The 24,882-nt window shown below is 41.4% G+C and overlaps 1 long non-coding RNA gene across 1 annotated transcript; it reads left to right on the forward strand.

Annotated features, from left to right (window-relative positions):
- The first annotated feature begins 432 nt into the window (after positions 1–432).
- LOC130360648 (uncharacterized) lies at positions 433–24,303 on the forward strand. The gene is made up of 3 exons (XR_008890746.1): positions 433–496; positions 7,102–7,140; positions 24,098–24,303. It is a non-coding gene; the product is annotated as an uncharacterized LOC130360648 (long non-coding RNA).
- The last annotated feature ends 579 nt before the right edge of the window (positions 24,304–24,882 follow it).

The raw sequence follows: 24,882 nt of genomic DNA on the forward strand, positions 1-24,882 counted from the left end.
ATGATCGCTGGATCGTTTGTGCAGCTTTTTATCTTCATGATTGTCAGCCATACATCCACCATTTACTTAGGGTAATGTGTGACCGATAAGATTGAGTTAAATAGGTACACAAAAGATGCAATCAGCTAATGAATGAGTGATTTTTCATTTGTAAGCCGTTTTACACGGGGCAGGTATTGGGAATGGGTGTTCCTACAAACGCTCATTTGCGGGATAATCAGCCTGTTTTAAAGGGCCTTTGTTATATGTAATTATATACATTATCATTTCTTAATAAATTACTATTAAGGTATCTTGGAATAAAGACTTTACTGTGCTAGCAATCGTATATCATAAGGATTGTACTATCATGGACATTTAGCTTCTGTCTACAATTCGTAAATGTTAATGATTATTGTTTTATACCTTTCTGTCTTTCACAGTCCTACATTGCAGCTACCACATATGGACAAATTTATACACCCGTGCGGTGGCCAATGGTTCCATGACTTTGCAGGTAAAGTAATAAATTTGTGCACCCACTGGTCACCACAGGTGTGGATGGATTTATCCACATGCACTAACTGTAATGTGGAACTGATAAACATCAGAAAAATAATCAACATGAAACAATAATTCCTTGTTTGGTAACATAAAAAAAATCTGTATATTTGTGAATGAAAAAATGCTCTATACTTCTTACCACTAGCGGTCCCTCTGCTTTCTCTCCACCAGAGACAAAATAGAAGAAGTGTGGGTGGGACAGGCAGGGCTTTGTGCATGTTCCTTGCTTGTCAAGCAGCCTGCTGTGTAAGCCAGGGACGTGTCACAGAGCATCAGTGCACAGAGTAGCCAGTTGTTAGCTCTGAGAAGAGGGGGGAAGGTTACCACATAGGTGAGGGCAAGCAAGGAACACCCCCTCCTCTTCAGTGAACTGCATGCAGTGTGAACAACATAAACAATGGAAATAGGAGCCATAAAAAAAACTCACAAGATCGCAGTCTCTCATTTCACTAGGATGTGAGAGGGAATATTAAACTAATTATTCAAAGAATGGGCGGGTAGTTTTCAGCATACGGGAGGAGGCAGGGGAATGCTAGTAAGCTTCTTCGCGCAGAAAAGTTGCTCTGCATTCAAGCTGTGGGGGGGGGGGGGGGTCATTACTTCTAAAGTATTGGACAAATTCATATAAATGAGCCCTCATTCTACTCCTGTTCACCCACACTATACTCCAGTGTTTTGGATTTTCTGTGGGTGAACAGCCTGTCAGACAGGAACAGCACCAGTTAAAGGAGTAGCCCAGTGTAGAACAATTTATCCCCTATCCTAAGGATAGGTGATAAGTTTCAGATTGTGGGGGTTCATCTGCTGGGGCCCCCACGATCTCTCACACAGGGGCCAGGCTCACTGGCCAGAGAGCGTGCGGCGACCACTGCATGAAGCGGCAGCCGAGAAGCCCCCTAAATACAGCACCATAGCAGAGCCAGAGCGCAATCTGAAGGGGTGTGTCGGCCTCCACTTCATGCGGTGGTCGACACACACACTCTCTGGCCAGCGAGCTGGAGCCCGGTATGGGAAATGACAGGGGTCCCAGCGGTCGGACCCTTTGCAATCTGAAACTTATCCCCTATCCTTAGTAGGTACTTTGCAAATATATATATATATATATATATATATATATATATATATGTATATGTATATGAATAAATCAGAAAATAAGTGGCTAGGCAGCTGCAGGTATGTTCGGACACTGTGGCAATAGGGGTTCACTCATATGATCCCAAGCTAGGTGGTGCTATACGTCATGCAGTTAGACAGTGATTTATTCAAATATCCAAGGAAAGAAAGACGTAGCAACTCACCGCTTGCTGAAAGTGGTCTTTATTTGCGATTACTTCAGTGGATCACAAAGACTCCGGGATCATGCAGGTGCAGGTGCGGGACGAGGGAGCGGGTGGGGGTGGCTAGACAACAGCTCTGTTTCACGTCATCTGACGCTTCATCCGGTCTGGCTCGGACAGGTGTAACGGAGCTTATATGCTCCCTCCCCTTACAGGGGCGGGACACACAGGTAAGCAGGAAAAACGGGGGAATGTGAACACGTACATAAAATCAATATAACATAGTGCACAAATTAACCGCAAAAGAAGTACACCTTTAAAAACAACTGACCTGTGAAAGGCTAGAGGTAAGGGGACAGATCATTACGGTCATTCATACCCATAGATCCTAACGCTTCTAGGTAACTTATCCTTTTTTTTTTCTTTTTTCAATAAGATCCCCTGTCCTCCTGCCATGACTCTTTCAATTCTTGCAAATTTTAGGTGATTAACAATGTTACATAGTTACATAGTTACATAGTTAGTATGGTCGAAAAAAGACATATGTCCATCAAGTTCAACCAGGGAATTAAGGGGTAGGGGTGTGGCGCGATATTGGGGAAGGGATGGGATTTTATATTTCTTCATAAGCATTAATGTTATTTTGTTCCATGAATGTATCTAATCCTGTTTTAAAGCTGTTAATTGTTCCTGCTGTGACCAGTTCCTGAGGTAGACCGTTCCATAAATTCACAGTCCTCACGGTAAAGAAGGCGTGTCGCCCCTTGAGACTAAACTTTTTCTTCTCCAGACGGAGGGAGTGCCCCCTCGTCCTTTGGGGGGGTTTAACATGGAACAGTTTTTCTCCATATTTTTTGTATGGGCCATTAATATACTTATATACGTTTATCATATCCCCCCTTAAACGTCTCTTCTCAAGACTAAACAATTGTAACTCCTTTAATCGCTCCTCATAGCTAAGATGTTCCATGCCCCATATTAGTTTAGTCGCGCGTCTCTGCACCCTTTCCAACTCCGCAGTGTCCCTTTTATGGACAGGTGCCCAAAACTGAACAGCATATTCCAGGTGAGGCCGTACCAATGCTTTATAAAGGGGGAGTATTATATCCCTGTCCCTTGAGTCCATGCCTCTTTTGATACATGACAATATCCTGCCGGCTTTGGAAGCAGCAGCCTGACATTGTATGCTATTCTGTAGTCTGTGATCTACAAGTACACCCAGATCCTTCTCTACCAGTGACTCTGACAGTTTAATCCCCCCTAAGACATACGACGCATGCAGGTTATTAGTACCCAGATGCATAAATTTACATTTATCCACATTGAACCTCATTTGCCAAGTGGATGCCCAGACACTTAGTCTATCCAAGTCATCTTGTAACTTATGCACATCCTCTATAGACTGTACCGTGCTACAAAGCTTGGTGTCATCTGCAAAGATAGAAACACAGCTGTTAATACCATCCTCTATATCATTGATAAATAAATTAAACAACAGTGGGCCCAGTACTGAACCTTGGGGTACACCACTAATAACCGGGGACCAATCAGAGTACGAATCATTGACCACCACTCTCTGGGTACGATCCATGAGCCAGTGTTCAATCCAGTTACAAACTAAAATTTCCAAACCCAAAGACCTTAACTTACCTGTCAGACGTCTATGAGGGACAGTATCAAACGCTTTAGCAAAATCCAGAAACACTATATCCACAGCCATTCCTCTGTCAAGGCTTCTACTCACCTCTTCATAAAAGCAAATTAGATTGGTTTGACAACTTCTATCCTTAGTAAACCCATGCTGGCTATCACTTATAATACAATTATCCCCTATGTATTCCTGTATGTAATCCCTTATAAGTCCTTCAAACAATTTACCCACAATGCACGTTAAACTTACCGGTCTATAGTTTCCTGGGGAAGACCTAGAGCCCTTTTTGAAGATTGGCACCACATTCGCCTTGCGCCAGTCCCTTGGCACAATACCAGACACCAGAGAATCTCTAAATATCATGAGCAGGGGTACAGATATTACTGAACTTACCTCTCTAAGAACTCTTGGGTGTAGTCCATCTGGCCCTGGGGATTTGCTTACATTTATATGACTTAACTTACCTTGTAACATCTCTACATTAAGCCAGTTCAGTACATTACATGATGTGTTACCAGCACTGACCTGGCCAATGTCAGCTCCTTCTTCCTTAGTATATACAGAACTAAAGAACCCATTCAGTAGCTCCGCCTTCTCTTGATTGTCTGTGACAACCTCCCCATTATCATTATTAAGGGGTCCTACATGCTCTGTCCTTGGTTTTTTTGCATTTATATATCTAAAAAAATATTTAGGATTAGTTTTGCTTTCTTTGGCCACCTGTCTCTCATTTTGAATTTTTGCTGTTTTTATTACATTTTTACAGATTTTATTAAGCTCCTTGTACTGTTTAAATGTTATAGCTGACCCATCAGATTTGTATTTTTTGAAGGCTATTTTTTTGTTGTTTATTGCTCTTTTAACATCATGTGTCAGCCATGTAGGATTTAGTTTTAATCGTTTATATTTGTTCCCCTTTGGTACATATTTAGCTGTATAGTTATTTAGAGTTGATTTAAAGATGTCCCATTTACCTTCTGTATCAGTATTTGAGAACTCCTCCCCCCAGTCTATGTCCTGTAGTGCAGCTCTCAGCCCAGGGAAGTTTGCCTTTTTAAAGTTATATGTTTTTGTTTTCCCCGCCTGTCTTTGTTTTCTACATTTTAAGTCAAAAGTAACTATATTGTGGTCGCTATTACCAAGGTTTTCCCGCACAGTTACATTACCAACCAGCTCTGTGTTGTTGGAAATTATCAGATCCAACAAGGCATCACTTCTTGTTGGGTCCTCCACAAACTGGCCCATAAAATTATCCTGCAATAAATTTAGGAATTGTCGCCCCTTTGTAGTTTTAGCCAACCCCGGACCCCAATCTATATCTGGATAGTTAAAATCTCCCATTATTACCACTGTACCTGCCCGGACGGCCCTCTCTATTTGTTTATGAAGCCGAACTTCTATCTCTTCAGTAATATTAGGGGGTCTGTAGATTACCCCAAATATTATTTTTTCAGTATTTCCCTCCTTTTGTAATTCTACCCACAGTGATTCCACCTCCTCAAAATCATCACACACTATGGCATCGTTCACACTGACTTTCATACCACTTCTTACATACAGACAGACTCCACCACCTTTTCTGTTCATTCTATCCTTGCGAAACAATGTAAACCCCTGCAGATTAACCGCCCAGTCATGCGAGGAGTCCAGCCATGTCTCAGTGACCCCAACTATATCAATATGTTCCTCCAGTATCAAGGCCTCAAGCTCCCCCATTTTATTTGCTAGGCTTCTGGCATTTGTGAACATACACTTTACATTTCCATCCTTTATGTTATTGGGGTTAATGGGATTCAAGGGTGTAAGTTTTATTTTCCTATGAAGCCTATTCCTATTAACTATTCTAACCCCTCCCTCCGCTCCACCCCCAGGTACATTTATAATTCCCACCTCTCTATCTACACTATTTTCCCCCTCTTTGCTGTAGGTTCCCTCCCCCCAAGTCCCTAGTTTAAACACTCCTCCACCCTTCTAGCCATCTTCTCCCCAAGCAAAGCTGCACCCTCCCCATTGAGGTGCAGTCCGTCCCTACGGTAGAGCCGGTAACCGACAGCGAAGTCAGCCCAGTTCTCCATGAACTCAAACCCTTCCTTCCTACACCAGCTTCTGAGCCACTTGTTTACCTCCCTGATCTCCCGCTGCCTCTCTGGTGTGGCTCGTGGTACTGGTAGTATTTCAGAAAATACTACCTTGGAGGTCCTTGCCTTAAGCTTGCGGCCTAAGTTCCTGAAATCATTTTTAAGGACACTCCACCTACCTCTTACTTTGTCATTGGTGCCAATATGTACCATGACTGCTGGGTCCTCTCCAGCCCCGCCCAGCAACCTGTCAACCCGATCCGCGATGTGCCGAACTCGTGCGCCAGGCAGAAAACCCACTGTTCGGCGATCCCGGTCTTTGTGACAGATTGCCCTGTCTGTCCCCCTAATAATTGAGTCCCCCACCACTAGTACCTGTCTGGCCTGCCCTGTACTCCTCCCTCCCTCCTTACTGGAGCAGACACCCCCCTGGCGGTCAGAGGCGGTATCCTGCTGCAGTTCTGCTAGCTCTGTAATGGCATCCCCCTCATCTGCCAAGCGGGCAAACTTGTTGGGGTGTGCCAGTTCAGGACTAGCCTCCCTGACACTTTTTCCCCTACCCCTCTTTCTAACTGTAACCCAGCTAACTGCCTGACTGTCCTGCAACTCCGTCCCACTGTCCTCCCCCACCTCTATTCCCGAGAGTGCCTGCTCAGTGAGAAAGAGACTCCTCTCCATGTTGTTAATGCTTCTCATTGTTGCCAGTCGCCCCTCTAGATGCAGGATCTGGGCTTCCAATCTGGGCTTCTTATGTATTTCTCGCATATGTGTTATGAACTTAGGTGATCCCTTTCCTGTCGTCAGGCTATAGATATGCTCTTTAATTCGTTTATTCAGATTCCTTTTTGTTTTGCCAACGTAGTACATGCCACAAGTTTACACCAGCACATAGACTACGTGTGTACTGCAGCATGTAATAAGCTGGTTCACTTGGACATTTACGCTCCCCAATCTGAACTCTTTTTGTTGTAGATTATATTTACATACACTACAAGACTTCCAAGCATGATTGCCATTGATTGCTACTCTATTTAACCAGGTAGTTTGTTGTTTTTTATAATTTTTTATCCTCTTGTTCAGATAACCTGTGATTGTTATACTGCGTTTATATGTTATTATGGGGTGGTTTTTAGCTACTTCAGCTATATCGTTATCAGTTTCTAGGATATACCAGTGTTTGTTTATTGTTTTTCTTATTGTCTCGTTCATCGAGGAATTGTGGAAACTGAAAAAAAAAGTGTTTTTCCTTTTTGTTTCTTTGTTTTTGGTTAACTCTCTGTATTTCTTGTTGTGTTTTATTTTGTACTTTGTAATATGCTTGCTCAATAATGTCATTCGGATATTCTCGCTCTCTTAGACACTTTTTCAGTTCCTGCGCCTGAGTTCGATATTCGGACTCCTCGGTGTTAATTCTTCTCAGGCGCAGGAACTGAAAGTACGGGATGCTTCTCTGCACTTGCTGAGGATATGAACTTCTAAAATACAATAATGAATTTTCACTGATGTCTTTTCTATATTCTGTGGTTTTTATTTGGTTTCCTTCTGCCCACAGGTGGACATCAAGAAAATCCAGCTGCTGGTCCCCAAATTGGTAAGTGAAAAACATATTTTGGTTATTGGTCTCATTCATGTAAGTGACAAACTGTTTGAACAGGTCGGCCGACCCATCCCATATTACAAAAACGTCATCGACGTATCGCATGTAGAGTTTAATGTTCTTAAGGTATGGGTTACTAGATATGTATATAATTTTGCTCTCCATTACTGCTAGAAATATGTTTGCGTATGTGCAGGAAACCGGGGTACCCATCGCGGTACCCCGGTTCTGCACATACCAGTCTCCTGCCTGCATGAATGTATTTTGTGTCAAAATGAATTTGACTCCCTCTGTTATGAAATTTTGGAAAGTGTGGGACTTTTCCAATTTTTCTAGGAAGGTCTTGAGAGCCCATATGTGGGATGCGGGTATATAGGCTCTCGACATCGATCGATGCCATATGGTAAGTCTCTCCCCATTGGAAGCTCTGCACTATACGTAGTAATTCATCCGTATTTTTCAGATATGCTGGCATGCCTGGTAACAGGGGTAACAACAACCACTCCATATAGGAAGATAGTGCCTCTGTCGCGGAACCAGTCCCCGAGACAATTGGTCGTCCCAGGGGCTGGGTCCGCGACTTGTGCACTTTGGGCACAATGTACCACTTTGGTACTTGAGGAACTTGTGGAATTAATTTTTCCCTAGTTTTTTCACTAATCTGTCCCAACCTGACATATTTTGTTAAGAAATTTCTCAACTTGGCAATTACTCTCCCTGTCGGGTTTTCTGTAAGTTTGGTATATACTGTGCTGTCGCTAAGTTGGCGTGCAGCCTCTCTATCGTGTTGTTCCTTACTCCATACGACTATCGATCCCCCTTTGTCAGCTTTGGAAATTACTAATTAGGGTTGGTCAGCTAACCATTTTAATGCAGTATTTTCTTCCTTTGTGATGTTATGTTCTTTTTGCGGGTAGATAAGGGCCTTGATATCCCTCAGCACTACACGCTGAAACATATCAACGGCTCCTCCTGGTATTAGTTGGGGTTAAAGGTAGAGGGGTTCCCACCCGAGAAGAAGGTGTTATGTCTCTTATATGGGGGGCATTCATGTTCTCCCTCTAAATGACACAGTATATCTAAGCAGGCCGATTCATGTGCTCCGAACCATAGGGAAATGGAGTTGACTGACATTACACGGGATTTCACCATCTTTTTCTGCTGCAGTGATTGTTTTAATGTTGGAATAGTGTTTATGAATATAAATTTTTCTGAGAGCCTTGTACAATTCAATCTCAAAATTATGAAATCTAAAGCCCTCATTTAACCCATAATTGAGTCCTTTCGATAACACAGATAAACGTGCTTCAGTCAATGGAGTGTCAGTGAGGTTTATAACGTTCTTATACTTTAATCCCTCCAGGTGACGTTCTTGCGTTTCTTTGTCCTCGTCCACATATTGAAGGCGCTTTATTCACTGGCTCCTTCTAGTTTTTCGCCTAAAGGGGCGGCAGCTCCTGAAGTGCTTGCCTGAGCAGTGGCTGACTTTTGTGTCTCGTCTGATGAACTTGACTCTGTCTCAGTTGTGAAATAGTCAGTTTTCTTTGTATATTTTTTCTTTGGTGTTCGGTATTTCTTATTATTCGTTTTCCTGTTATTAAGTTGGTTTTGTTTTCCCCAGGTGAAGATCTGGTTATCCTCAAAGTCCTTACGATCGCGCAAGTACTTATTGCGTTTTTGTGTTTTAATTTCTTCTTGCAATTTCATCAAGCGTTGTTCAAGCGCTGCTGTGAAATTATTGTATTTTTCCTCTGTAAGCTTGGTTCTTAGCACTGTCCTGGCTCTGCTGAGTGTTGTAGTGACTGTTACATAGTCCTTATTGTTTTTATCCAACACTAGTCGTTGCAGGTTCAGCGAGTGCTTTAAATGTTCTGCTTGCCATTGGGTTATAAATTCTGGATCATCTAGGAATTGTGTGGGGTTTTTGTATGCACGTAATCCCCTAGGGACGCTCTTGGCCTCCATATAGGCTGTAAGAGACTGTATAGTCCAAAATATGCGGATTTCTCACTCTGTGAGGTTCTGGATTTTATACTCCAAAGCCTTGAGGTTGAGGAGTTGCAGTTCATCTTGCGTGTCACAGGTCAGAAAGAACCCCCCCCCCCCCCCCCCCCCGCATCCTCTCGATCCGCTGTTAACCCTGATTCGGTAGGTGTTTCCCCCTGTTGCATCTCCTCTGGTGGGATCAGCTGTGCCGTACTCTGCGTGCTCATAGCCGTATAGATGCAGTCTATTGTACGATTAAATCAGAAAAGAAGTGGCTAGGCAGCTGCAGGTATGTTCGGACATTGTGGCCGTAGGGGTTCACTCATATGATCCCAAGCTAGGTGGTGCTATACGTCATGCAGTTAGACAGTGATTTATTCAAATATCCAAGCAAAGAAAGACGTAGCAACTCACCGCTTGCTGAAAGTGGTCTTTATTTGCGATTACTTCAGTGGATCACAAAGACTCCGGGATCATGCAGGTGCAGGTGCAGGGCGAGGGAGCGGGTGGGGGTGGCTAGACAACAGCTCTGTTTCACGTCATCTGACGCTTCATCCGGTCTGGCTCGGACAGGTGTAACGGGGCTTATATGCTCCCTCCCGTTTTTGTAATATGGGATGGGTCGGCCGACCTGTTCAAACAGTTTGTCACTTACATGAATGAGACCAATAACCAAAATATGTTTTTCACTTACCAATTTGGGGACCAGCAGCTGGATTTTCTTGATGTCCACCTGTGGGCAGAAGGAAACCAAATAAAAACCACAGAATATAGAAAAGACATCAGTGAAAATTCATTATTGTATTTTAGAAGTTCATATCCTCAGCAAGTGCAGAGAAGCATCCCGTACTTTCAGTTCCTGCGCCTGAGAAGAATTAACACCGAGGAGTCCGAATATCGAACTCAGGCGCAGGAACTGAAAAAGTGTCTAAGAGAGCGAGAATATCCGAATGACATTATTGAGCAAGCATATTACAAAGTACAAAATAAAACACAACAAGAAATACAGAGAGTTAACCAAAAACAAAGAAACAAAAAGGAAAAACACTTTTTTTTTCAGTTTCCACAATTCCTCGATGAATGAGACAATAAGAAAAACAATAAACAAACACTGGTATATCCTAGAAACTGATAACGATATAGCCGAAGTAGCTAAAAACCGCCCCATAATAACATATAAACGCAGTACAACAATCGCAGGTTATCTGAACAAGAGGATAAAAAATAATAAAAAACAACAAACTACCTGGTTAAATAGAGCAGCACCCAATGGCAATCATGCTTGCAAGTCTTGTAGTGTATGTAAATATAATCTACAACAAAAAGAGTTCAGATTGGGGAGCGTAAATGTCCAAGTGAACCAGCTTATTACATGCTGCAGTACACACGTAGTCTATGCGCTGGTGTGTACTTGTGGCATGCACTACGTTGGCAAAACAAAAAGGAATCTGAATAAACGAATTAAAGAGCATATCTATAGCCTGACGACAGGAAAGGGATCACCTAAGTTCATAACACATATGCGAGAAATACATAAAGAACAATGTTAAACACCTAAAATTAGCAGGAATTGAAAGAGTCATGGCGGGAGGACAGGGGATCGATCGCGATTGAATCTTATTGAAAAAAAAAATGGATAAGTTAACTAGAAGCGTTAGGATCTTTGGGTATGAATGACCGTAATGATCTGTCCCCTTACCTCTAGCCATTCACAGGTCAGTTGTTTTTAAAGGTGTACTTCTTTTGGGGTTAATTTGTGCACTATGTTATATTGATTTTATGTACGTGTTCACATTCCCCTGTTTTTCCTGCTTACCTGTGTGTCCCGCCCCTGTAAGGGGAGGGAGCATATAAGCCCCGTTACACCTGTCCGAGCCAAACAATTACCATCAATATCAAAAAGCAATTAATAAAACATACAAAAATGTGAATCATCAAAAAGTGCAAATATAGTAAAGTGCATTCCATAGGGACAACAACTGAGTCGTCAGTATAATACAGTGGTTAAAATCTCTGTGCACATTAAAAACACTATTATGGTAATAACCATAAGAACGCTTGATAAGACAAATATACATATTCATATCACCTGGAGGGCAAGGAATGGCGGAATGGGCGCTCACCTGTATTGTGTGTAAATATGGCGATTCCACGCCAGAACGGCGTGTATACAACTGCGGCTGCGCAGCAGCCCCTAGAGAGCACATATGAACGGCCAAGTCAGAGCAAAAAGAGGTCACATGGGCCACATCGGATTAACCGAGTGGCGCATGCGTACTAAAGAAAGTGAATAGTAAAGCGCCATACAGGGTAAGGGCAGACATTAGATATGCCCCTCCTGTAGGTACATGCGTGGTACGGATGAAAAAGCGGCACCGTGCATGCTGGATACACGGAGGTGGCTGTTGCCCATAACAGCCATGTTCAAAAATAGATATTTAAATATGTGTTCACACTAAATGTGTATAACCATATGTGTTAGTGATTGTGTACAAAGAAAAAAAAGTGCAAGGGAAAAGAGAAAAGAAAACAATAATAAAATATCTAAATAAAAAAGTATCTTAAATAAAAAACAAAAAACAAAAATAAAGAAATAGAATAAAAGAATAGAAAATAAAAAAAAGTAGAACAATATATCAAAAATAAAAAAATAATAATAAAATAAAAATAAAAAATATATAAACATATATAAAATTTATTTATTTTTTTTTAAATTAAGAAAATCCTCTTTATTTGTTATATATGGTCCATTCATCTGGGTTCCCGCCATGGTACAATCATAGTCACACACAACCTGGGTTTATTAAGAGCCCTATATTGGGAAGCTATGAGGACCTCCAAGGAATTAACCACAGGGGTCCGTCATACTGCTCTCCAGCAAGGTGTTGGTTTACACCGAGCTGGTCAGCAAGTAGCGACCCATATCTCGGGCCGTATCCGTGGTAACCCCACTCACTCTTGATAAATCAACAATATATTGTTTTCTCTTTTTTCTCTTTTTATTTTCCTATGTTATAACAATATTAAAAAGTTCAAATTACAACACATTCAAAATACAATTACGTGAAAATATATTTATTACACAGCTATATAGAAGTGTATAAACAACAATAATTCACACAACATAGAAAATGTTTGTACCTGAGTCTCACAAACTCTCTTTACATGACTTTGATACATTGATCAGAGATGTTTTTTGTCTGTTAAACCAGTAGAGGATGAGCCATTGTATCAGTTTTATTGGCTCAACCTAAAAACAAAATTAAGCTATGGACTGGTTGAAATATTATTGCAATTCATTTTAGCCCAAAGCCAGTGAAAGGAGTTGTATTCAGTCACTTTTTATCTAATACTCTACAAATCTCATTTATAACTTGCCATCACATTTCTGCAGAGGGTACATGAGCCATACAGAAGATCATTAGTCGTTCTATACTCCAATAATAAAGACACAGTATGATATTTCTACACTGCAGGTTTCCTAGCAGTGCATCAAGTTATTTAATTGTGAGTATCATAGGCACTTTTGGCCTACTTAACCTAATCTTTTAGACGTCATTTACATGTTGAAAATACAAAAGATGACAGAAGTGATTTATTTTGACAGTTTTAATACAAATGAATGAGTGCAGAATTCATTAGCTTCACCCACAGGCTCTGCTCTCTGCAATGACTTGACACATGTTAATCTTCATAGAGAATGCAGTGCCACATGGGTGGCAGCAAGCAATTGGACTTGCTAAGTGATAACTATTGACAGTAAATAGAAGGTGTCTGAAGCAGTGTTTACTAAAAATGCATAATGAAGAAATCAAACATTTCCAAATGGTTGAGCTGTAAATAAATGAAAACATCAATTACACAAGCCAAATTATTCCTGGATGACAAATCTTAATTTAAAGTAAATTGAGTTTTTCTCTAATCTATGCAGAACTGTTTGTTTCTTTATCTGGCACAAGAGATTGTAAATTGAGAACATGTCCTATACATAGCATACTGAAATAGTCTGATGGAAGCAAACATTGGAGCAGGGAAGTGTAATATATACAGTAGATTACAAGCAATTTCTTAATTTTGATTCTTTATTTGTAAAAGCTTTTTCCAAACAAAATTTAGCAAACAGGCATTTTAGGAAGAGAAGTATCCCTATGCAGAGGGGAATCAACATTTAGAAAAGTACCTATATGCAGAGGGGAATCAACATCTATAAAAGTACCCCTATGCAGAGGGAAATCAACATGTCATGTATGGGCAGGGAAGAGCGAAGCTCTAAACTCAGCCACTCCCTCTTGACCTGCCTACTTGCATAGGCGACAGATCCACAACCACGGTGACAGTCCCTGTCTGGATACATGCAGGGAGTCAAACGTCAACAAAACAAACTACAATACAGACGGAGGTCGGGACACTGTAAGGAATCACGCACACTAAAAGAAATAATAACTAAACATACACACACCATGGCCCTCGTTTACTATTGCAAACCCGACATGTTTTGTCAGGTTGTGCGCCAGATTCTGTTGCATTGCGCCAGAAATTCTGTCTACGCCAAAATTGAAAAAACCCCGACTAACTCTCCATTTTGCTAAGAAAACCCAAAAAAGGGGCATGGCCGTCAGGGAAAGGCGGGCGTGGTATCCAAAAGGGGCATGTTCCTGACAAGGTTTCCACAGAAAATGTGGTGGATTTCAGCTGAGGAAACCCCTACAGATCAGAGCATGTGTAAAAAAAAAAGCAAAATGGAGGGAAAGTGGAAAATGAAGGGAAACCTTAGTGAATACTGTGGAAAATAAATTGTAGGGAATTAAAACCCACAAAGAAACCTACACAACACTCTTAGTAAATAAGGCCCGAGTCAATACCAAGAGATTACAGAAATGCCAAATCATAGAAACAGTGGGTCAGAGAACGGAGCCAAAGGGTCAAATATGCCAGAAATTCAAGATACAATACAAACGCTAGCCAGGAGTAAGAGCTCTTTCGCAGACGGGCCTGGATGAATACTGAGAGTCTAAATAGGGAGCTAAGCAGGTGAAAAGCCAACAAGGTTAGCTGACCATCCAGAGAACAGGGTGTTTCCACACTAACCAGAATAACAAAAGACCTCAGTGCAGATTAACCCTTCGGGTTCTTACACAACATTTATAAAAGTACCTCTATGCAAAAGGGATTCAACTTTTATAAAAGTACCCCTATGCAGAGGGGAATCAATATTTATAAAAGTACCCCTATGCAAAAGGGAATCAACATTCATTGTAAAACAGCAGGTCAATGGGCTCAGCATGTATAACCTGGCCTAGTGGAAGCCAGAGTGCTTTCCAATTAAAGGGAAAGAGAGGCATGGAGAAAAAGATTGAAAAGAAGTAATGTGTATAAGGGGGTAAGAAAGTTAAAAACAGGGGTTTGTTGAGTAAGATGTGTTCTCCAACTAAGCAATAGTGAAATGTTGTCAAATAAAGTCACGTCCAAAAGAACTGTCATGTAGTCATGCCTTTCACACTTATTACATTCACTTTAAGAGGTCTGGGCATATCCACAGTGCTAGGATATAGGTCCTTGTGACCAGGTGTTTCAGAATGGATAAGGGGTAGGTTTTGAGACAAATCTTACAGTGATGTAATAGGAAGAAGACTGGAGCAAAGGAGACTGGGATGTCTGAGAAGGAGGATAATAATATCCATACTTTCCTCCAAAACATGGCAGTTATGGGGCATTCCCAAAAGACATGCATGGTAGAGTCATCTACTCCACAACCCTTCTTTCACGGTGTGGAGACCAAGAGGAGTGGAGTCCATTCTGTGGAGGTGGGTAGGAACACAGTACCATTTGGATAAAATTTTGTACCTCACCTGTTAGAGGATATAAAACATTCCCCGGAGGGGTCACAGGCAAGTTAACAATTTTATAATTCACAAGATCCCAGAGATAACTTTTTTTTAGATATTCATTTAAGAAATACCCCCCTCGGCTTATACTTGAGTGAACAAAAAAAAATAAAATGCTTTAGGCATACCGGTGTGTGTGTGTGGGGGGGGGGTTCCGGGCTGTCCATCTTCACTGCAGGGACCGTCTGCATTCCGATGGGGAGGGTGAGCCGGTCCGGGCTGTCCTTCTTCTCCGGGAGGCCCTCTTCTCCGCTCAGTGCGCAGCAGACTTGTGGAGAAGAGGGCCTCCCGATGAAGATGGACGGCCCGGACCGGCTCGCCCCCCCTCCCTGCCGGAATGTGGACGGTCCCTGCAGTGAAGATGGATGGCTGGCTCCCCCTCCCCGGACGGTCCCTGCAGCTTCTAGAGCACCAACTGGGGAGGGGAGAAGTCAACTAAATGGGGGTCTGGATGATGACAGGGGGGTATTGACAGGGGGTGAAATTGACAGGGGGTCATATGGAAAGTGGGTGATGAGGACAGGGGGTGATATGGACAGGGGGGGGGTCTGGATGATGACAGGGAAGGGGGGATGATGGATGATGACAGGGGGGATGATGTATTTCCCACCCTAGGCTTATACTTGAGTCAATCAGCAATCTTTATCAAAAACTGTGCAGAGGAAGAATGGTGCAGTTCCCCTTGGCAACCAATCAGATTGCTTCTTTTTATTTTTAAAGAGACCTGTGAAAAATGAAATAAGCAATCTGATGGTTGCCATGGGCAACTGCACCACTCTTTCTCTGCACAGTTTTTGATAAATCTCCCCCTATAAATTTTCATAGGTTTTTAGGGTGAAATTAAGGGCCTCGGCTTATATTCGGGTCGGCTTATACTCGAGTAATACAGTTTAGGTGTTACACAACTCACTCAGCTTTAGTGAGCAGTTACCTACTCTACCTTTAGCATCAGCTATGGGCTTTCTGGATATCACATGGCTCTCTTCTTCAAAGCTAGTGGTATAAGATTAGCAGGACATTTGCTGTTAGACCTGCTGATTGAGGTAAACTTTCTTTCCTGGTCCTTATTTTTGTTCTTCTGATCAACCCTGACCTTGGATTTTTTCTAAATTTTCCTCTTTGAAATTGGTCACCTTGTACCTGTTCTGCTACTGAGTTTAACTCTTAGCTGTCTTCCTGACTACACTCCCATCTCATCCACACCATTGGAATCTGACCTGTAGAGTTCTTATCCCCTTGTTGTGGTTTAGGATAAAGAATGGGGAGATTTCATAGACTCCGCACCTCATTCTAGCCAGCCGCAAACCTCCTGTGGCCTAGAGATTTCTATTCCTGCCTACTCCTGTTTACAAACCAACGTCTCAGGAAGGCTTCTTCCAGCAAGAAATTATTAACTTGTTATTCAGTTAGATGCCTTAGAACAGACTACTCTTATTCTACTCATTGTATCTTTGATTAAAGGAGTAATCTATTGAAAAGTTTCTTTAGTCTGTTGTGCCCAGGCTGCAAAAAAAAAGAAAAACTTTAACTCACTTTCCTCCGTTACCCCATAGCGCCGCTACAGTCTTCTTCCTTCTACCGTGTGCATGGATTGTCACATTGCGGTCGCAGTGATGTCCAGCCTTGGCATGTGATAGGCTAAGCGCAGTGTGACAATCCGTGACTGGACCAGAGGTCTGAACAGCTGTAGCAGCGCTATGGGGGAACAGAGGAAGGTGAGTTAAAGTTTGTTTGTTTTTTGGGTTTTTTTTTTTGCAGCCCGGGTACAATGGACTGCAGATACTTTTCAATAGACTACTCCTTTAAGCAAGCAATTGGTGACCAGTGGCTAACTTATGCTTTGACGCACCCGGCCCCCCTGCCAAAGTGTCGCCACTGCCTATAGTTTGGGAGCAGGAGAGGGGATCTGCAAAGCACAGGCACTCGCTGGCTAATGAGGATACAGGATACTTGCCCCAGACCACCAGGTGAGTGCGTCTTTCAGCTGTATGCTCACATGCGCAAACAGTTGAAGGCTACCTGTCAGTGTAAGTAGCACATTCTGTAGCCTACATTAACTCTGCTCCCACGCAGTGCAAGTACAGTGACGTCACTCATCAGCACCTGCACTGTGTAGGAAGGAAGACTTGGCCTGGCTATTTTGGACAACGCTACGCTGGAGAGAGGTAAGCATGATTTCTTTTTTTTAATCCTGGCATGGGGGGAATCAGGGACGTGGCTAAATACCTACCTACCAATCTAGCTACTCTGCTATCTCCCTAGCTACCTTTTTACCTACCAACCTATCTACCTACTTACCTACCTAGCTACCTGGATACCTACCTACTTGCATTCCTAGCTACTTACTTACCTACTTGCATAACTAGCTACTTGGCTATCTACCTATTACCTACCTGTATACCTACCTAGCTAGCTACCTAACTACTTGGCTGCCTTCCTAGCTACATACCTACTTCCCTACCTAGCTACCTGGCTACTTACAAAGCTAACTACTTACTTGGCTACCTATTTACCTAGGTACCGGGCTATCTATCTACCTACTTACCTATTCAGCTCCCTGGATACCTACCTTCCTACCTACTTACCTATCCACCTACATACCTAGCTACCTATCAATACACTTTCAACCATGTCCTGAGCAATTCCTCAGCACTCCACAAATGCAGCATTCCCTAGCCAAGAGACCAGCTTCCACTGGGTCATGTAAATCACTGTATGCTTCCAGTCTACATTCGTATTGATGAGACTTCCTTCCTGGTCCTCCATCATCCCAGTAATCCAATGCTTATGGGATTACTCCGGCTCAAACAAAATTCCCCGTCTACAGACTGGTTCTCCTGTAAGATCAGTGTTTCCATCAAAGCCTTCAAAACCTAGCTACTTCCACAGAGGCCAGTTTCTTCCCTGGCTGACACCAGATGGCTTATATCAGAAACAAATGTCATGGGGGGTGGGGGTGTTGGGGTTGTTATCAATGTGTTTGCTGTGTGGATGTGTTTTGCTCTGTTTTTAGTTGCTGTGACTATAAAGTACTGGCTCCAAATTAATCAAACAGGCACACTATATATAATATATTTGGAGCAATTCACAAAACACCCTGGAAAATGACTTTGCTTCACCAGTCCTCAGTCAAATTCTGTTTGGTACCTCAGCTTTTTAGACTCAGTACTCCTGTTTACCCAGCGCGAAAATGATAGGAGAAGTTACATTAGGTCTCACTTCTGTTAAAGAAATTGTAGCACATCAACCTCTGAATGTGTCTTGTGGTATCTTGCACCAATATTTTAAGAACAACCGATCCTTTAAAGCGTACCTGTCAGATCCCACAAAAAAAAAAACTGTTATATGTTACTCGGTACCTAATCCTGATCATGTACGTGTAACTTTTATGTCTCTATCACTCATATTTCATTAAAAAAATAGCATATTACAGCTGCTCAATGTCTTTTTCCTCTTCTCAAAGAGAGGGGTGTTTCCTTCTCTTGCTTGCACTGTAATGACTCAGCTTTGTCCCTCACTCTGCAGACTCACTGCTCTCGGGAAGGAGCCTGGAAGCACTGCTCTGTAACCTTTTCCTTTCTGGTTTTAAGCTGTACACACACACACACACACAATGTTTATTGGAGATGGCCTGTACTCTACCACCAAAGACAATATGGAGAGTGTATAACTTCTTCCTAAATTAGTGAAAAGGTTCAGTGTTAAAAGTACAGTAGTTTTTTACGCATGCATATCTTCTATCTTTATCTATTGTCAGTCATGTGTGTCATCCTTAGGCGGTCCTGTAATTCTGAGACTTGTGGTTTTGGAATAGTTGGAAGTACAGTGTTTGGATAACTCTTTTTTACAGCAGTGTTGCCTTCAGCTGTGTGCCTACAGCTTTTGCAAAACTACAACTCCCAGCATGCCCAAACATCCTTTGACTGTCTAGTTGTAGTTTTGCAACAGCTGGAGGCACATGTTTGGTAAAACTCTGTATTACAGCAGTGTTTCTGCAGGCTATGTTTCTCCTGCAGCCTTGTCAATCAGCCATCTCCTGTCCATGACCCTTGGACAAGCTCATGCTGCTAAGGGACTCATCAGTGTCCCAGGGGGCTATGGGAACCCCTAGTGGTGGGATTTTCAAAGGCAGTTTTCTTTCATAAAATGTGAAAAAATTTAAAAGACGTAAAATGGAAGTCCTTAAAAAAAATTACTGTGTGGCAGGGTACCTTATCCTGCTGACACAGGTCATTACTATTAGCCAATACCAATGCCAATCACCAATGCCAATACCAATTAGCCCAGGCCACTTTCTTTTTTTTTCTCCATGCTCCATTGTGCCGTTTTAAAGCTCACATGCATATTGAATGCACTTTTGTCAGATAACAGGAGTCAACCTGGATATTCTGACTGATCTACTAGATATTCTGACTAATATCTAATATGAAATAATATATGTATTATACAACTGTTCTATAGTATACTGTATCATATCAAGTTATGTTACAGTAGCTCATCTGGGGGTTTAAACCAGAGGGGCATGCCTTCAGCCCTCTTGTGCATCAATGAGCCTTAGGTGTCCATCACTCTGTCAATAGTTTACAGATTGTCCTTCCTTTGGCAATTTTTCGTGCACATTTTTCTTTGTGGTTCAATCCATTGCAAACCATTTTGAAAGTGAACCTAAAATAGAGACATTAGGGTCAGTCTTTGAGGCACTCTTGCTACTAATAGGATAAGTCAACCCATGGGAATTTTTTTCTGCTATAACATTTTTAAATCCTCATGTCAGGCAAATATTCGTATTCCACAGCATTTCGAAAAGATTTGTAAAATCACATCCACCTGTCTGGTTCTTTAATGCGCTGCTGATTTTCTGTGCACAAATCTGTAGCAAATCCATTATGTGTGAATTATCCCTTACCACTTTCACTATATTACTGAGTAACTTAATAATATTTAAATATAGGAAGTTGTAGATGTTTCAATGCAATGGTCAAGGCTTATAAAAAGTCCTACATTTTTATATCCCCACCTTAACCCCTTAAGGACCAGGCCCATTTTGGCCTTAAGGACCAGGCCCATTTTGGCCTTAAGGACCAGACCAATTTTATTTTTGCATTTTCTTTTTTTCCTCCTCGCCTTCTAAAAATCATAACTCTCTTATATTTCCATCCACAGACCCATATGAGGGCTTGTTTTTTGCATCACTAATTGTACTTTTTAATAACATTACTTATTTTACCACAAAATGTACGGCGCAACCAAACAAATATTATTTATGTGTGAAAATTGAAAAGAAAACTGCAATTTAGCAAATTTTGGAAGGTTTTGTTTTCACGCTGTACATTTTCCAGTAAAATTGACATGTTTTCTTTATTCTGTGGGTCAATACAATTAAAATGATACCCATGTTATATGCTTTTATATAATTGTACTGCTTTAAAAAAAATCTCAAACCATTTTAACAAAATTAGTATGTTTGAAATTGCCCTATTTTGACCACCTATAACTTTCTAATTTTTCCGTATATGGGGCGGTATGAGGGCTCATTTCTTGCGCCATGATCTTTTATTTTTATCAGTACCACTTTTGCTTAGGTTTTACTTTTTATTAATTTTTTATAAAAAAAATTAGGAATAAAATGTGACAAAAAAGCAGCAATTTTGGACTTTTTTATTTTTTTACATTTACGCCGTTCACCGTATGGGATGACTAACAATATATTTTAATAGTTTAGACTTTTACGCATGTGGAAATACCAAATATGTGTATTAATTATTTTTATTACGCTTTTTGGGGGGTAAAATGGGAAAAACGGACGTTTTACTTTTTTATGGAGGGAGGGGATTTTTCAATTTTTTTTACTTTTTTACATTACATTTTTTTACTTTTAATTTTTTTACAATTTTTATGTCCCCATAGGAGACTATTCATTGCAATCAGTTGATTGCTAATACTGTGCAGTGCTCTGTATAGGACATAGCACTGCTCAGTGTTATCGGTGATCTTCTGCTCTTGTCTGCTCCATCTCAGACCAGAGAAGGAGACCCTGGGAGCCAGCCGGAGCCAGGTGAGGGGACCTCCAGCCGCCATGCTGGATGATCGGATCCCCGCTGCAGCGCTGCGGGCGATCCGATCATCCATGCAAAGTACCGCACTGCTGCAGATTCCGTGATCTGTATTGATCGCGGCATCTGACGGGTTAATGGCGGACATCCGCGCGATCGCTGATGTCCGCCATTACCGGCGGGTCCCTGCCTGGCATGACGCGAGCACCGCTCCGGTGCGCTAAGTACCATGTCAACATGATGTACATTTACGTCCATTGTCGTTAAGGGGTTAAACACAACATGGATGTTCAACTTGGCCCTGTAAATAAAACTAGAGGTACTTACCATGTGATATAGATATTTTGGATACATGGAATGATATTGCTTCATGATAATTAGACTGCTCCTTCTTGTAAATATAAGAATGACTCTATATGCAATTCCCTGCTATATGCATTGTCACCTTTTAGTTGTGTTCTTCTATATACAAGTCCATTTTGGCACCAGCTTTCATTTTGTAGACAGCATATAAAATATTTCATGCTCAGAACAACATTTCTTTTTTCCACTTAAAATATTAACGAATGTGCAGGCCTTAGGCAGTTTACAGAGGGAATGAGGTAAGCACCATTGTATATGCTAATCCAGGATTTTCTGACAATTTGCAGACTTGAATCGAGGGTCATTAAAAATTAAAAATGAATGTTAAAAACCAGAGTATTCACTCTGATAAAGTGGGGCAAAAAAGTATTTAGTCAGCCACCAATTATGCAAGTTCTCCCACTTAAAAAGATGAGAGGCCTGTCATTTTCATCATGGGTATACCTCAACTATGAGAGACAGAATGAGAAAAAAAATCCATAAAATCCCATGTCTGATTTTTAAAGAATTTATTTACAAAATATGGTGGAAAATAAGTATTTGGTCACTTACAAACAAGCAAGATTTCTGGCTCTCACAGACCTTTAACTTCTTCTTTAAGAGTCTCCTCTGTCCTCCACTCCTTAATTAATGGCACCTGTTTGAACTTGTTATCAGTATTAAAGACACCTGTCCACAACCTCAAACAGTCACACTCCAAACTACACTATGGCCAAGACCAAAGAGCTGTCAAAGGATGATATGGATTTTATCAGTTACCTAGTAACTATTTTACTCCCATCCAAATCTGTATACAGAATGTATATACCAAAGTATACCAAAGTAAATCAAATGGAGCCATGTCAGTTTCAAGTACTTCAAAATTCTGCTTCTTTATTGTCAGCCGTCCAAGCTTATATCACCATTGCAATTAACATAAGTTCCCACCTCCACTAGGGAGGTGTTCTTAGTTCTGGCATACTTTATGCATACCATATAAGGTATGCCTTTCCTGAGTATATTGGCAGGCTCCAAGGCCTCTCGGGCATTGTCCAGAAAATGTCTCTACTCGATGGAGGAGGTGAAAGAGGAGAAGAGAGTAGCATGAGGGGAATGGGCCTTTTGTCAAAATGGCCTTTTTATGTTGCATACATATTATATACACACATATATATATATATATATTATATATCTGGGAAGGAATCGGCACTCTGATAAGGACTCTGGGTCCAGGTGGGTGCTCTGCTGCGGGGGACACGACTCAATGTCTCATGTCTTTAAAGTCCAAGAAAGAAGAGAAGCGGCACTCCAGTATACGTGATAATGTGGTTTATTCAACCATCATGTCAGCAGTGCTACGTTTCGGTTTTCACAATGAGACCTTTCTCAAGCCAATTACACAGCTTACATCACTTCCTTTTATGTGATGCTTGCCAATGACATCAGTGATTACAATTTGCATAATATATTCATATAAACAAACACCAAAAAAATACAATAATGTACATTATAATAAACATTTCTGTTTACAAAGATACCAATAGTTAAACAATAAGGGGTATACAATATCTCTTTGTTCCGATCTTCAAAAGTGTCAAGATTTCAATCAGTGTTCATATAATTAATCATAAAGTTGGTTGTGACTCATCCGCTTGTACAGTGTGACAAGTGTCCACCCCCAACTTCCGTTCAACACGCTGCCTCTGCTTGTAAACAAACCGAGGGCGCAGGACCAGAACAAACGTCCTCATCTCCTGAGCTCTTGCGATGCTTACCCTGGATTGCAGACCAGCTTAATCGTGCATGTGCCCAACATTCACTCATCCGAGTGGGCAAACCAATCACAGGCGCACATCAGCTTAAGACTTTTACACACAAAAGTTGGAAATAGGAATGTGACCAGATGTATTCCATTCGTGTCTACGTACACTCCCATGAGTGATAAGATGGGACAGAGTGTGCAAAGACATTGGAGTAATCTTGCCCATTCCTTTGAGAATGTTCCTGAGCTGACTATACCCCCTGTTTTGGCATATAGAAGGGCGCCTAATCTTAGGGACAAGTTAGTCCGCACGGATTTGTATAAAGAAAAAAATCTAGCTACAATACTTAAACCCGGATGTTACCCATGTATGACAAATGAAAATTAATAAAGGGGAAGTTTTCAAACACCCGGTGTCTGGGAAGGAGTATAAAATAAATCATTATGTCACATCCAAATCAGATTTTGTCATTTATGTTTTAATTTGCACTTGTCCCATGATTTATGTTGGCGAGACAACCACTGCATGCAAATTTCGGCTCAATTACCACAAATCTACTATACGGACAGGAAAAAATGAGTTTCCTGTCCCTAGACATTTTTCCGACTGCGGCCACACAGTGGAACAATTGAGATTCATGATCATTGATCATGTACCCCGATTGAGACAAGGGGGAGACAGGGAGCAAGTCCTCAGGAAACACTAACTAGTTTGGATAGATAGACTAGGGGCTTTACAGCCTGGAGGATTGAACATTGATTTTCATTAAAACCGTATTTATGAGATGATACACTATATCATACCTAGAAAAGGTCTCGATGGACTAAGGTTATTATCCAATCATCAGTATATAGTCTGTATACAATTAAAAAATGTTAAAACATTTTTTACTTAGCTTGACACCACTTTGTTGTCTTCACAGTACATTTGGCACGACTGGAACACATCATAAGAATGCTCACAAGGAACCCCAGATGATACCTTACAACACAATTGCAACAGCCGCTGAAACTCAAGTTGATCAACGTATGAGATTCATTAGTATTAATGTTTTCCTTGGTTAACAGGGGACCATCCATCAATATTTTTTGAGATTCTGTATGCCCAATAAATTTGATTTATTTTTCTCTTGCATTTTCACTAGCATATCTCCCTGGTTAGATAGTTTTGATGTATTTTTTTTCATTAAGAAGAATCCTTCATTAAGGTGAGTTTGGATATACATCACGGGTTGGGCAATGTTATATACACTGCAAGCACGTGCTTAGTATGTATGGGAATTGGTGACACACATGGCGGGGTGTGGGGGGTGGGACAGACTTACTGTATGTCCCCCATCACACCCGTATATGTGAAGCTCCCATTATCATTCTTGGTGGCACGGGCTGGGGAGTGTATGTATACCCCCCTGACGTCCATGGCAATTTTTCATCACAAGCTGGGATGTATTATAGATATCTCACGGACGGGACTATAAATATGTATGTGTGTGACCTTTATTAATGAGGGACTCACTTATACATAGACTATAAAATAGATTTACAGAACATTCTGTGTAGGATGGGAGTGATTTGTGGTTCCTCAATGTCCTATGGTTAACCTCAGGAGGCTGCCTTTGAACATGATGCATAGTTTCCACGCAAGTGGGCTTGTTTTCCTCACCCAAGATGGCTGGCCCTATGGGAGGAATACATACAGCGCATGGGC

This window comes from Hyla sarda, chromosome 3 (assembly GCF_029499605.1).
Source record: "Hyla sarda isolate aHylSar1 chromosome 3, aHylSar1.hap1, whole genome shotgun sequence".
NCBI classification, from domain to species: domain Eukaryota; kingdom Metazoa; phylum Chordata; class Amphibia; order Anura; family Hylidae; genus Hyla; species Hyla sarda.